Genomic DNA, 15,000 nt, shown 5'->3' with positions numbered 1-15,000 from the left:
TCATCTCATCTAGACAGGTGGCTACTTTCTAAGATGATCCAGCTATTAAAATGATCATTTGGGGATACACTGTGACTATAACTGAAAGGACCACATCTAGATGACTCGGTCAACAGTCGAACTGATGAATGATAGAATGGTGGTCTCTGACTATGGAGCACAGACACACGTCACCTTGACTTAGGAATCTGTGACATACTTCAGCCCAAGGCTAGGCTAGGCTAACCTCTGCGTCTTTAAAGCCGGCTGGTATGAACGACTGGTATGAGGTTATGCATACAGGACACATTCATGTTTGACAACAGAACAGTTAACTTCCATGTATCCATAAGCCTGCTATACTATATAAACACCAACCCGCAGGTTGCTGAGACTGTCAACTCTGTGTCTGTACTTTAACGCCGGGTTAGCATGAGTAGCTAAGCTAAGCTACCGTCTCGAAGACTACAAGTTAGCTAAGCTAAGTTTAAGGCTGGACTAACAGCACCGACATGCACTTGGCTGGTACAGTTAGTATAGTGAAATTGTACACTTACCTGTCGCAATTATAACATACTAACGTTTATCATACGTCCAGTAAGCCATGTGGTGTCTAATTGTCTCCGTTACGTTAGCCCAAAGTCTCATAATAATTGGACTGACTGTCGTGACACAACCTATGCCTGCGTTCGTAAATTCGCTCTGAGAGCGCCGGGTTCAAAGTCATAAAGAGACCAAGTAATTTGATTGGACAAGAGGCATTCCATGAGTGCTGATCAAATTTCCAGAGCAAGTTTACGAACGCAGCCTATGACGGTTCTACGGAAGACCAACACGCTTTATTCATGAATATTCATATGTTACCGAACTCGCTTCTTCCATTGGGACATCAGTCGTCCTAAACCCGAAATACTTCCATACAACAGAAGTGCTGCTTTTCTTCGGGACTAAATCGTCCAACGTTGCTTCTGGTTCTGCTGAAGCCATTTATCCACCATGAATGTTGCTAGCTACCGAAACGTGGGCGTTTCACGTGCGATGTTGTTGTTGTGCGTGTGCGTTCATTGACATTGACGTTCATTGACGTTGACGTTCATTGACGTTGACGTTCATTGACATTGACGTTCATTGACGTTGAATCCGACGCGCTGTATGACGTATCCCAAATAAGTATTTCACAATTGGATTATGGTGATACAGTATATAGGTTTGCTTCTCTGTCCACTTTATCCAAGCTAGACCCCCTGTATCATTCGGTTCTAAGATACATCACCAATAGTGCCTTCAGGACCCATCACTGTACACTGTATAGTCTGGTTGGATGGCCATCTCTTTCTGTCAGAAGGCTCCAACACTGGTACACTCTTGTTTAAAATCATCTCTGGCTTCTTACCGAATTATCTGGGCCGGAAGTTCATCCCTATACCGAGTGGCTCGGGTCTCAGGTCTCGTAGATGGCTACAATACAAGGTGCCACTTATCATGAACAATGTTGGAAGGGCAAGCTTGTCTTATTATGGCCCTTGGTCTTGGAATGACCTACAGACTACTTTTAAATTAGAGGCCCTTATTTCTATAAGTATCTTCAAGCGTAGATTAAAGGATGTGGTCACCGCTCGCTGTACCTGCTTTGGTTAGACTTCTCAATGTTTTAATCACCTTGTAAATACCCCTACCATTGTTTGTCTATTGTATTGTTGCCACTGTCTTATGTCCTGTCTTGTTATCTGAACTGTTTTTTAAGCTACTATTTTGACCCTGTCTTGGCCAGGTCTCTCTTGTAAAAGAGGTTTTAATCTCAATGTGACTTCCTGGTAAAATAAAGGTTTAAAAAAAAAAAAAAAAAAAAAAAAAAAAAAATCGCAGGCAAATCGCAGGCTTTGCGATTAGCTAATCGCATCATTTCAAATCGCGATTTCGATTTAAAATCGATTAATCGTGCAGCCCTACTCTACACATGCTGCCACACAGCCTCTACACAGCCTCTACACATGCTGCCTCACAGCCTCTACACAGCCTCTACACATGCTGCCTCACAGCCTCTACACATGCTGCCACACAGCCTCTACACAGCCTCTACACATGCTGCCACACAGCCTCTACACAGCCTCTACACATGCTGCCTCACAGCCTCTACACATGCTGCCACACAGCCTCTACACAGCCTCTACACATGCTGCCACACAGCCTCTACACAGCCTCTACACATGCTGCCTCACAGCCTCTACACACGCTGCCACACAGCCTCTACACACGCTGCCTCACAGCCTCTACACATGCTGCCTCACAGCCTCTACACACGCTGCCTCACAGCCTCTACACACGCTGCCACACAGCCTCTACACATGCTGCCTCACAGCCTCTACACATGCTGCCTCACAGCCTCTACACACGCTGCCTCACAGCCTCTACACATGCTGCCTCACAGCCTCTACACAGCCTCTATACAACCTCTACACAGCCTCTACACAGCCTCTACACAGCCCTGCTACAGAGAGATGGCCCACTGCCAGAGGATGACTCAGAGGAAAAATAAATAGTTGGTCTCTCTCTCTCTCTCTCTGCCACTCTCCTTCTCTGTCCCTCCCTCCCCCCCCTCTCTCCCTCCCTCCCTCTCCCTCCCTCTCTCCCTCCCTCCCTCTCCCTCCCTCTCTCCCTCCCCTCCCTCCCTCCCTCCCTCCCTCCCTCCCTCCCCCCCCTCTCTCCCTCCCCCCCTCCCTCCTTCCCTCCCTCCCCCCCCCTCTCTCCCTCCCCCCCCTCTCTCCCTCCCTCCCTCCCTCCCACCTCTCCATCTGTATCATTTTCCTTACAGTAACCACACTACTAGACACAGCAGAGCCCCAGGCAGCCAGGCAGGCGGGCGATGACAGTGTGTGTGTGTGTGTGTGTGTGTGTGTGTGTGTGTGTGTGTGTGTGAGCTCAGTGCTGACAGGAGAGGGACATGTATGTTAACGTCGGGGGGGCCTCGGCAGAGACGAGTCCTGACACGCTGTAACCCGCAGGCCCTCGCAACAAGAGACAGTAGCGGTCTGTCAGAAACCTGCCCTGTGTGAGGTGGTCGTAGAGTCAGTAAGGAAGTAACCCTGACAACCGATGGGAAGGAGAGGTCAGGGGAGGAGACGGAGAGAGGGGGGGGGGGGGGGGGGGAGAGAGAGAAGCAGGGGAGGAGAAGGGAGAGAGGGGGGGGGGGGGGGAGAGAGAAGCAGGGGAGGAGAAGGGAGAGAGGGGGGGGGGGGGGGGAGAGAGAGAAGCAGGGGAGGAGACGGGAGAGAGGGGGGGGGGAGAGAGAGAAGCAGGGGAGGAGAAGGGAGAGAGGGGGGGGGGGAGAGAGAAGCAGGGGAGGAGAAGGGAGAGAGGGGGGGGGAGAGAAGCAGGGGAGGAGACGGGAGAGAGGGGGGGGGGGAGAAGGGAGAGAGGGGGGGGGGGAGAGAGATGCAGGGGAGGAGAAGGGAGAGAGGGGGGGGAGAGAGAGAAGCAGGGGAGGAGACGGGAGAGAGGGGGGGGGAGAGAAGCAGGGGAGGAGAAGGGAGAGAGGGGGGGGGAGAGAGAAGCAGGGGAGGAGACGGGAGAGAGGGGGGGGGGAGAGAAGCAGGGGAGGAGACGGGAGAGAGGGGGGGGGGGAGAGAAGCAGGGGAGGAGACGGGAGAGAGGGGGGGGGGGAGAGAAGCAGGGGAGGAGAAGGGAGAGAGGGGGGGGTGGAGATCCTGACTGACAAAAAAAGGGTTTGTTGGGTTTGTTGGACACTTCTGGGGGTTTGATTGAGACAGTAAGCAGCATGGTTCTGGAGCCTAACGGTTCTGGAGCCTATCTCCTGTTTCTGTAGTGTGAGGCAGCTTGATGTACAACACCCCCCCTGGTCATGACGCTGGTATGTCACAGGGTCTTACCCCCCCCCCCCCCCCCCAATCCAACCCTTAATGCTGAGTGCTAAACAGGGACCAGGTACCATGTTTATAGTGTTTGGTGGTACGACTCGGCCGGGGATGGAACTCACAACCTCCCGATCTCAGGACTGAGGACACTCTAACCACGAGGCCGCTGAGCTGGCGTTAGGGCCAAGGTTAATGACGAGCGCAACACACTCAGGTGGACACCGAGAGGGCTAACACACACACATGCGCACCACACACACACACACACACACACACACACCAGTCACACACACACACACACACACACACACACCAGTCACATACATACACACACACATCAGTGACATGTACACACACACACACACACACACACACACACACATCAGTGACATGTACACACACACACACACACACACATCAGTGACATGTACACACACACCAGTCACACACACACACACCAGTCACACACACCAGTCACATATACACACACCCACACACACACACACACATGCCCTCCCTCCTGGTTTATGACACCGCGTTTCCGTCGGCGATCTTAGAAACGTTACCGGCTCCACCTCCCTCACATCAATGCGGTAAGCCGGACAGACGCGCGCCACCTACCTTCTCCCTGACAGACAGACAGACAGACAGACAGACAGACCTACCTTCTCCCTGACAGACAGACAGACAGACAGACAGACAGACAGACAGACAGACACCTACCTTCTCCCTGACAGACAGACAGACCTACCTTCTCCCTGACAGACAGACAGACAGACCTACCTTCTCCCTGACAGACAGACAGACAGACCTACCTTCTCCCTGACAGACAGACAGACAGACAGACAGACAGACAGACAGACCTACCTTCTCCCTGGCCGTCGCCTCCCAGGACGCTCCTCCTCCCATGCCTCGGGACAGACGCAGGGGAAACAGCTGCTCTCACTCTCGGTACCGTCAGGAACCAGGAAATGGAGGTGAGCCGTGTTCCGTGCTGTCCCAGGAGAGGAGAGAAGGTAACCCCAGATCAGAGACGTGTTTCCCGGTGGAGGAAGGAGGGTTCAGAGAGCACTGAGAGGATTCCTGGACTCCTGCGCGGTTGGGGGCGGAGGAGCGGCACAACAAGCGGCAGCGGAGAGCACATGAATGATGTCATCGCGTTATACACGTCTCGATGATGTCATCGCGTTATACACGTCTCGATGATGTCATCGCGTATACAGACACGTCTTTACGTCAGGCTCCTGGAAGTGATTTGTATTTCATTTCATTTATTGATGTGTTTGTTTATTTAACGTTTACTCAGGACGAAATCAATTTTTTTCAAGAGCGTCATGGCCAAGACAGACAGCAGCACAATTAACACTAGGAAAGCCGTGAGGTGTCATCGGGCACCAGTGAGTACAAAAAAAATTCTACCATTGCACTCGATCAAAATTAATGTCAGGACCCTCCTTTCATGACTTTTCCTAGATATGTGCGTTCTACCACCCAGCATCTTTACATTTTCAAAATCGAGTTAGTATAAAGCGATTTTGCAGTATTTCTGTGTGTGCCTGTGTATTTGCCTTGGGATTCGGCTGCCATATTTGTTCTCCAAGGCTGCAATTCTCTTTTATATCAGCAGAGGTAGCAAGGGGACACACTGTGCTCAATCTTCAGGCTTCAGTGCTGAATTAGATACAGTGGATAAGACTGATATTTGTAACATAATGTGTTTATATATAGGCTATATATAGCAATAGTGATACATAAGATATGTATATGTACAGACAGTTATGACAATGATAAACTGTACAGTATGTCTCCCAATCCCTTCAGATTTGTTGGAGCTGAGTTTTTTTTTCACAGCGGGTTTACCCAAGTTCCATGCAATAGTGATAAGATATTATGATATGTGTAGCCTATGTACCGTTATGAATGATACACTGCACAGTATGTACCTATCAAGTTGTGTGGTGCATGCATAGCTACTGCAGCAAAGTAATTGGAGTAACCTACGTTTGATTATGCCTGTACTCATCAACGAATATTATATAACGAACGGATATTTATAATATTGTATATAATGTTTTTTTTGTATATAATGTTATTGTATAATGTTTTTTTCTGAGTGGGGCAGTCCCACTCATAGTTTTCATGTTATTGGATAGAGATAGTGAAGACAGACAGGAAAGTAAGGAGAAGAAGGGCCGACATATGTGTGCACGACCACGGTGCTAGACCACTGGACCATGTTAGGCCACCATTATATTGATAATTGATAATAAGATATTGATCATGTATTTCGCTGCCGCAGAAAGTCAATCAAAATCGTGTGAAACGACGTGTGTTGTGCATTGAATGACACTATTTAGCCTACAGCGCTGTCAATTTTCAAATATTGCAATAGGATATATATATATGAATTTACAGAAACACATCATCATGAATGGAAACATGCAAGAGCGTGTATTACACGCTTACAATGCTTACAAGCTTACAGCAGTCGCCGGGCTGATGTTACGGCGACAAATAAACACGACAGGTTTGTGCATCTCTGTGAAGCTCATAATTATGATAACACAATATTGCAATATTTATTACTATTATTTTTGTATAATAATAATCAACCATCATCCGTTAGTAATGAAAACTTCCGCAGTCCCGATCAATCTCCTCTCCACTTTACACATTACATAACCAAGATTTCTTTTGACATCACAACAATGTCAACACAATCACAACAGAATCTTATTTTATCCAACCAGGTTTTATATTTTGATTATGACATCATGTCTTTCAACATTGTCACACTTTTCATTACACACATTAGCGGCATCAAAAATGATGGGCTGGGTGTGCGAGGGAGCGTGCTTATTCTGGCAGATTGTGAAATATTAAAACCAATAACATTCTGAATGATTTATCATTCTGTAGGCTACTCTTTCTCTCCTTTCTTTCATGTGTTTTCTTTCAGCTCTTTTAGGTGAAACTAACTATAACAGGTTGCGGCACATGAACGCTCCGTGCAGGTATAGGCTACGCGCTCCTGTGAGATCATTCAAGTTTCAAGTTTATCTGTCATTATACCAAATACAATTATATAATGTAATCAAAATAACAAGAAGGAACATATTCAGCCATTCCATATAATCACATGTGAGCAGTTGCAGGGGCACGCTAACGTTACCGGCGAAGTTCACGACAAATAAACAGACTTTATCACTGTGAAGCTCATAACTATGATAACACAATATTGCAATATTTATTACTATTCTTTTTTAATAATGATAATCAACTTTCATTCATTAGTAAAGCTCCCGCAGTCTCAATCAATCTCCCCTCCATATAATTTAATCTGTTCCATAGTTCGTTTTCAGCTGATTCAAGCTTCATATCAGATTGCTCTAATAATTTCCCCACTTCCCCACTTCTCTGCTCATAGGAACTTTATGCATTTTTAGAGAAACATGCAGAGCATGTATTTGACAAATAAACGTGTAGGCTAAGAACTAGTTTCTAAAGTGAGTTACAATCACTTGATGTAATGGTTGATGCACGGGGAGGGTAATCTTATTCTCTAATTGTTTCTTGATCGTTTCCCATCAGCAAACAATAGCTGCCAATTCATGAGGGAGCCAAGCGGGTTTCAAAGCAGCCAAGCAGGTTTCAAAGCTTACAAGCAGTCGCCGGGCTGATGTTACGGCCGGCGTGAAGTTCACGACAAATAAACAGACTTTGTGAAGCTCATAACTATGATAACACAATATTGCAATATTTATTACTATTAATTTTGTATAATAATAATCAACCATCATTCGTTAGTAATGAAAACTCCCGCAGTCCCGATCAATCTCCTCTCCACTTTACACATTACATAACCAAGATTTCTTTTGACATCACAACAATGTCAACACAATCACAACAGAATCTTATTTTATCCAACCAGGTTTTATATTTTGATTATGACATCATGTCTTTCAACATTGTCACACTTTTCATTACACACATTAGCAGCATCAAAAATGATGGGCTGGGTGTGCGAGGGAGCGTGCTTATTCTGGCAGATTGTGAAATATTAAAACCAATAACATTCTGAATGATTTATCATTCTGTACTCTTTCTCTCCTTTCTTTCATGTATTTTCTTTCAGCTCTTCACTAATATAGGTGAAACTAACTATAACAGGTTGCGGCACATGCAGGTACGCGCTCCTGTGAGATCATTCAACTTTCAAGTTTATTTGTCATTATACCAAATACAATTATATAATGTAATCAAAATAAAAAGAATGAACATATTCAGCCATTCCATATAATCACATGTAACAACCCCTGTGAGCAGTTGCAGGGGCTGACAGGCTGATGTTACCGGCGAAGTTCACGACAAATAAACAGACTTTATCACTGTGAAGCTCATAACTATGATAACACAATATTGCAATATTTATTACTATTGTTTTTCCCTGCTTCTCTGCGCATAGGAACTTTATGCATTTTTAGAGGTAGTGATCTTGTCATTATCTCTTCTTGTGCGACATCGCCATCCAGCGATCTTTGTGCATCAGTACACACTCCCCCATTGTGAAGAGTGGTCGTGTAATTCGACACCTTGTCGCGCTAAAAGTAGGTGAAAACACGTCGCGCCTCTAGTGTTAACAGGATTGCAGACATAAAAACAAAACAGAACAAAAAAACATATAGGCTAACAATTTACAGTGAAAATAGAGAACACATTACAGAATCATAAACTATCTAAAATATGAATCACTATTCGTCACAAGTCACACCAAGACACATCAAGACACATCAAGACACACCAGGGATGAAACAGCCGCAATATAAATATGTCAAACACATTTACAACCAGATGTGCCTCCCTCCAAGTCTTTAATTACTTTAACTAAATCCTGTGAGAATGGGGGGTCATTTAGACCTGGGGGGTCATGTATAAACCTGCGTAGGACTGAAGGCCTGAAGGTTGGTACGTATGAAAGAACGTTTACGCACAGACATATTATGCAATATAATTTAAAAGCCATAAATGTATGGACAGTGCATGGTGGAACAGTATACAGTGAGTATAAGTAAATATAAAGTCATTATCCGTGCAATGAATTATATGAAGTCAATATATGTGCACATATATATTTTTTGTGCCCTCCAGGGAATCAATGGTATCAGTTTCAAAGTGTTTCTCCAGTTTCATGCCTCTGCCATCGGAGTCACAGTGGCTCATTTCTCAACTTTATGTGGATACAAAGATCAATGGTAGACAGTGTAACAGACCTCAGAGGACCATGGTAGACAGTAGACCTCAGAGGACCATGGTAGACAGTAGACCTCAGAGGACCATGGTAGACAGAGGACCATGGTAGACAGTGTGACAGACCTCAGAGGACCATGGTAGACAGTGGAACAGACCTCAGAGGACCATGGTAGACAGTAGGGCTGTCCCAAACAACTATTTTTGTAACGATTAATCTAGCGATTATTTTTTCGATTAGTCTAACGACTAATTTAACGATAATTTTTTTTACTGTTCGATAAAAATATATATATTTTTTTTTTTTCCACCTCACTGCTATGTTTAGCCAACTTGAATGCCAACATGGCCATTTAGAAGTCTGTCCATCACCACAACACATAGCTAGTAGCTAGTAGCTACATAGCTAGCTAACGTTACTCTCGCTGCTATGTTATGATTAGCTAAATGGATGCTAACGTAGCATGCGAGCTACGAGCTAGATAACGTACAGTAGGTGCGAGCACCACAATGACAATAGGCTACCGTAGCTAGCCAGCTACATAGCTAACGTTACTAACACCAGAAGACAAGACATACAAACTGTGGTGAGCTACATTGCTTGTGTAACATTAGCTAGTAGCTATCCATTTTTCACTCATACATGTCCGGAAAAGTGAACAGAAATACAACGGTGACTTACGGTGGTGCTATCTTGCGGCTGTCTTCACAAAGAGCTCCAGGATGCTTTCGCTTGAGGTGCTCGTTCATTGCAGACGTACTGCTGTGATAGGCCATTTCATTTTTGCTTAATTTTTTTGCTTATTTTTTTGCTTTTTAAAAAAAAAAAATATATTGTTTAACTTTTTTAAATTTACGACGCACCGACGCACATTACGCAAGTCGACGTATTGACGTAGTCGATTACGTCGACGACGTTGACGAATCGTAACAGCCCTAGTAGACAGTGTGACAGACCTCAGAGGACCATGGTAGACAGAGGACCATGGTAGACAGTGTGACAGACCTCAGAGGACCATGGTAGACAGTCTAACAGACCTCAGAGGACCATGGTAGACAGTGTGACAGACCTCAGAGGACCATGGTAGACAGTGTAACAGACCTCAGTGGTCCATGGTAGACAGTGTAACAGACCTCAGAGGACCATGGTAGACAGTGTGACAGACCTCAGAGGACCATGGTAGACAGCAGACCTCAGAGGACCATGGTAGACAGTCTAACAGACCACAGAGGACCATGGTAGACAGTGTGACAGACCTCAGAGGACCATGGTAGACAGTCTAACAGACCTCAGAGGACCATGGTAGACAGTGTGACAGACCTCAGAGGACCATGGTAGACAGTCTAACAGACCTCAGAGGACCATGGTAGACAGTGTAACAGACCTCAGAGGACCATGGTAGACAGTGTGACAGACCTCAGAGGACCATGGTAGACAGCAGACCTCAGAGGACCATGGTAGACAGTCTAACAGACCACAGAGGACCATGGTAGACAGTGTGACAGACCTCAGAGGACCATGGTAGACAGTGTAACAGACCTCAGAGGACCATGGTAGACAGTGTGACAGACCTCAGAGGACCATGGCAGACAGTGTGACAGACCTCAGAGGACCATGGTAGACAGTGTAACAGACCTCAGAGGACCATGGTAGACAGTGTAACAGACCTCAGAGGACCATGGTAGACAGTCTAACAGACCTCAGAGGACCATGGTAGACAGTGTGACAGACCTCAGAGGACCATGGTAGACAGTGTAACAGACCTCAGAGGACCATGGCAGACAGTGTAACAGACCTCAGAGGACCATGGTAGACAGTGTGACAGACCTCAGTGGACCATGGTAGACAGTGTAACAGACCTCAGAGGACCATGGTAGACAGTCTAACAGACCTCAGAGGACCATGGTAGACAGTGTAACAGACCTCAGAGGACCATGGCAGACAGTGTAACAGACCTCAGAGGACCATGGTAGACAGTGTAACAGACCTCAGAGGACCATGGTAGACAGTGTGACAGACCTCAGTGGACCATGGCAGACAGTGTGACAGACCTCAGAGGACCATGGTAGACAGTGTAACAGAGCTCAGAGGACCATGGTAGACAGTCTAACAGACCTCAGAGGACCATGGTAGACAGTGTGACAGACCTCAGAGGTCCATGGTAGACAGTGTGACAGACCTCAGAGGACCATGGTAGACAGTGTGACAGACCTCAGAGGACCATGGTAGACAGTGTAACAGACCTCAGAGGACCATGGTAGACAGTGTAACAGACCTCAGAGGACCATGGTAGACAGTCTAACAGACCTCAGAGGACCATGGTAGACAGTGTAACAGACCTCAGAGGACCATGGTAGACAGTGTGACAGACCTCAGAGGACCATGGTAGACAGTGTGACAGACCTCAGAGGACCATGGTAGACAGTGTAACAGACCTCAGAGGACCATGGTAGACAGTGTAACAGACCTCAGAGGACCATGGTAGACAGTCTAACAGACCTCAGAGGACCATGGTAGACAGCAGACCTCAGAGGACCATGGTAGACAGTGTAACAGACCTCAGAGGACCATGGTAGACAGTCTAACAGACCTCAGAGGACCATGGTAGACAGTGTGACAGACCTCAGAGGACCATGGTAGACAGCAGACCTCAGAGGACCATGGTAGACAGTGGACCTCAGAGGACCATGGTAGACAGTGTAACAGACCACAGAGGACCATGGTAGACAGTCTAACAGACCTCAGAGGACCATGGTAGACAGTGTGACAGACCTCAGAGGACCATGGTAGACAGTGTAACAGACCTCAGAGGACCATGGTAGACAGTGTGACAGACCTCAGAGGACCATGGTAGACAGTCTAACAGACCTCAGAGGACCATGGTAGACAGTGTGACAGACCTCAGAGGTCCATGGTAGACAGTGTAACAGACCTCAGAGGACCATGGCAGACAGTGTGACAGACCACAGAGGACCATGGTAGACAGTGTGACAGACCTCAGAGGACCATGGTAGACAGCAGACCTCAGAGGACCATGGTAGACAGTGTAACAGACCTCAGAGGACCATGGTAGACAGTGTAACAGACCTCAGAGGTCCATGGTAGACAGTGTAACAGACCTCAGAGGACCATGGTAGACAGTCTAACAGACCTCAGAGGACCATGGTAGACAGTGTGACAGACCTCAGAGGACCATGGTAGACAGTGTAACAGACCTCAGAGGACCATGGTAGACAGCAGACCTCAGAGGACCATGGTAGACAGTGTAACAGACCTCAGAGGACCATGGTAGACAGTGTAACAGACCTCAGAGGACCATGGTAGACAGTGTGACAGACCTCAGAGGACCATGGTAGACAGTGTGACAGACCTCAGAGGACCATGGTAGACAGAGGACCATGGTAGACAGTCTAACAGACCTCAGAGGACCATGGTAGACAGTGTAACAGAGCTCAGAGGACCATGGTAGACAGTGTGACAGACCTCAGAGGACCATGGTAGACAGTGTAACAGACCTCAGAGGACCATGGTAGACAGTGTAACAGACCTCAGAGGACCATGGTAGACAGTCTAACAGACCTCAGAGGACCATGGTAGACAGTGTGACAGACCTCAGAGGACCATGGTAGACAGAGGACCATGGTAGACAGAGGACCATGGTAGACAGTCTAACAGACCTCAGAGGACCATGGTAGACAGTGTAACAGACCTCAGAGGACCATGGTAGACAGTGTGACAGACCTCAGAGGACCATGGTAGACAGTCTAACAGACCTCAGAGGACCATGGTAGACAGTGTGACAGACCTCAGAGGACCATGGTAGACAGTGTAACAGACCTCAGAGGACCATGGCAGACAGTGTAACAGACCTCAGAGGACCATGGCAGACAGTGTAACAGACCTCAGAGGACCATGGTAGACAGTGTAACAGACCTCAGAGGTCCATGGTAGACAGTCTAACAGACCTCAGAGGACCATGGTAGACAGTCTAACAGACCTCAGAGGACCATGGTAGACAGTGTAACAGACCTCAGAGGACCATGGCAGACAGTGTGACAGACCTCAGAGGACCATGGTAGACAGTGTGACAGACCTCAGAGGACCATGGTAGACAGTAGACCTCAGAGGACCATGGCAGACAGTGTGACAGACCTCAGAGGACCATGGTAGACAGTCTAACAGACCTCAGAGGTCCATGGTAGACAGTCTAACAGACCTCAGAGGACCATGGTAGACAGTCTAACAGACCTCAGAGGACCATGGCAGACAGTGTAACAGACCTCAGAGGACCATGGTAGACAGTGTGACAGACCTCAGAGGACCATGGTAGACAGTGTGACAGACCTCAGAGGACCATGGTAGACAGTGTAACAGACCACAGAGGACCATGGTAGACAGTAGACCTCAGAGGACCATGGTAGACAGTGTAACAGACCTCAGAGGACCATGGTAGACAGTGTAACAGACCTCAGAGGACCATGGTAGACAGCAGACCTCAGAGGACCATGGCAGACAGTGTAACAGACCTCAGAGGACCATGGTAGACAGTGTAACAGACCTCAGAGGACCATGGCAGACAGTGTAACAGACCTCAGTGGACCATGGTAGACAGCAGACCTCAGAGGACCATGGCAGACAGTGTGACAGACCTCAGAGGACCATGGCAGACAGTGTGACAGACCTCAGAGGACCATGGTAGATAGTGTGAACCACAGAGGACCATGGTAGACAGTGTGACAGACCTCAGAGGACCATGGCAGACAGTGTGACAGACCTCAGAGGACCATGGTAGACAGTCTAACAGACCTCAGAGGACCATGGTAGACAGTGTAACAGACCTCAGAGGACCATGGTAGACAGTGTAACAGACCACAGAGGACCATGGTAGACAGTGTAACAGACCTCAGAGGACCATGGTAGACAGTGTAACAGACCACAGAGGACCATGGTAGACAGTGTGACAGACCACAGAGGACCATGGCAGACAGTCTAACAGACCACAGAGGACCATGGCAGACAGTGTGACAGACCTCAGAGGACCATGGCAGACAGTGTAACAGACCTCAGAGGTCCATGGTAGACAGTGTAACAGACCTCAGAGGTCCATGGTAGACAGTGTAACAGACCTCAGTGGTCCATGGTAGACAGTGTAACAGACCTCAGAGGACCATGGTAGACAGTGTAACAGACCTCAGAGGACCATGGCAGACAGTCTAACAGACCTCAGAGGTCCATGGTAGACAGTGTGACAGACCTCAGAGGACCATGGTAGACAGTGTGACAGACCTCAGAGGACCATGGTAGACAGTCTAACAGACCTCAGAGGACCATGGTAGACAGTGTAACAGACCTCAGAGGACCATGGTAGACAGTGTAACAGACCTCAGAGGACCATGGTAGACAGTGTAACAGACCTCAGAGGACCATGGTAGACAGTGTGACAGACCTCAGAGGACCATGGTAGACAGTGTGACAGACCTCAGAGGACCATGGTAGACAGTGTAACAGACCTCAGAGGTCCATGGTAGACAGTGTAACAGACCTCAGTGGACCATGGTAGACAGCAGACCTCAGAGGACCATGGTAGACAGTGTGACAGACCTCAGAGGACCATGGTAGACAGTGTAACAGACCTCAGAGGACCATGGTAGACAGTGTAACAGACCTCAGAGGTCCATGGTAGACAGTGTAACAGACCTCAGAGGTCCATGGTAGACAGTGTAACAGACCTCAGTGGTCCATGGCAGACAGCAGGGAACATGTAGGGAAGGAGAAGGTGCATGCATGCATATAACATCACCACAGTGCAGCAACAAGTCTCTTTTTGGCCTTGAAGGAAAAGCAAGACAAGAAAAAAACGTTTAGTTTTAGATTTAAAATGTAGATAGAGATACAATGATG

General features: G+C 47.4%; 1 protein-coding gene across 1 annotated transcript in view; it reads right to left on the bottom strand.

The window, feature by feature from the left end:
- mapk9 (mitogen-activated protein kinase 9) overlaps nt 1-4,849 on the bottom strand; it is a 44,457-nt gene extending 39,608 nt beyond the window's left edge. The window contains exon 1 of the mRNA XM_080537324.1: nt 4,719-4,849. The gene's annotated coding sequence lies outside the window, so the exon portion shown is untranslated. The remainder of the gene's footprint in view (nt 1-4,718) is intronic.
- Between the last annotated feature and the right edge of the window lie 10,151 nt (nt 4,850-15,000).

Source organism: Nansenia antarctica (assembly GCF_963989245.1).
Source record: "Nansenia antarctica genome assembly, chromosome: 7".
Taxonomy (NCBI): domain Eukaryota; kingdom Metazoa; phylum Chordata; class Actinopteri; order Argentiniformes; family Microstomatidae; genus Nansenia; species Nansenia antarctica.
Note: the sequence above shows the minus strand (reverse complement) of the source record. Positions and strands in the feature narration are given on the sequence as shown.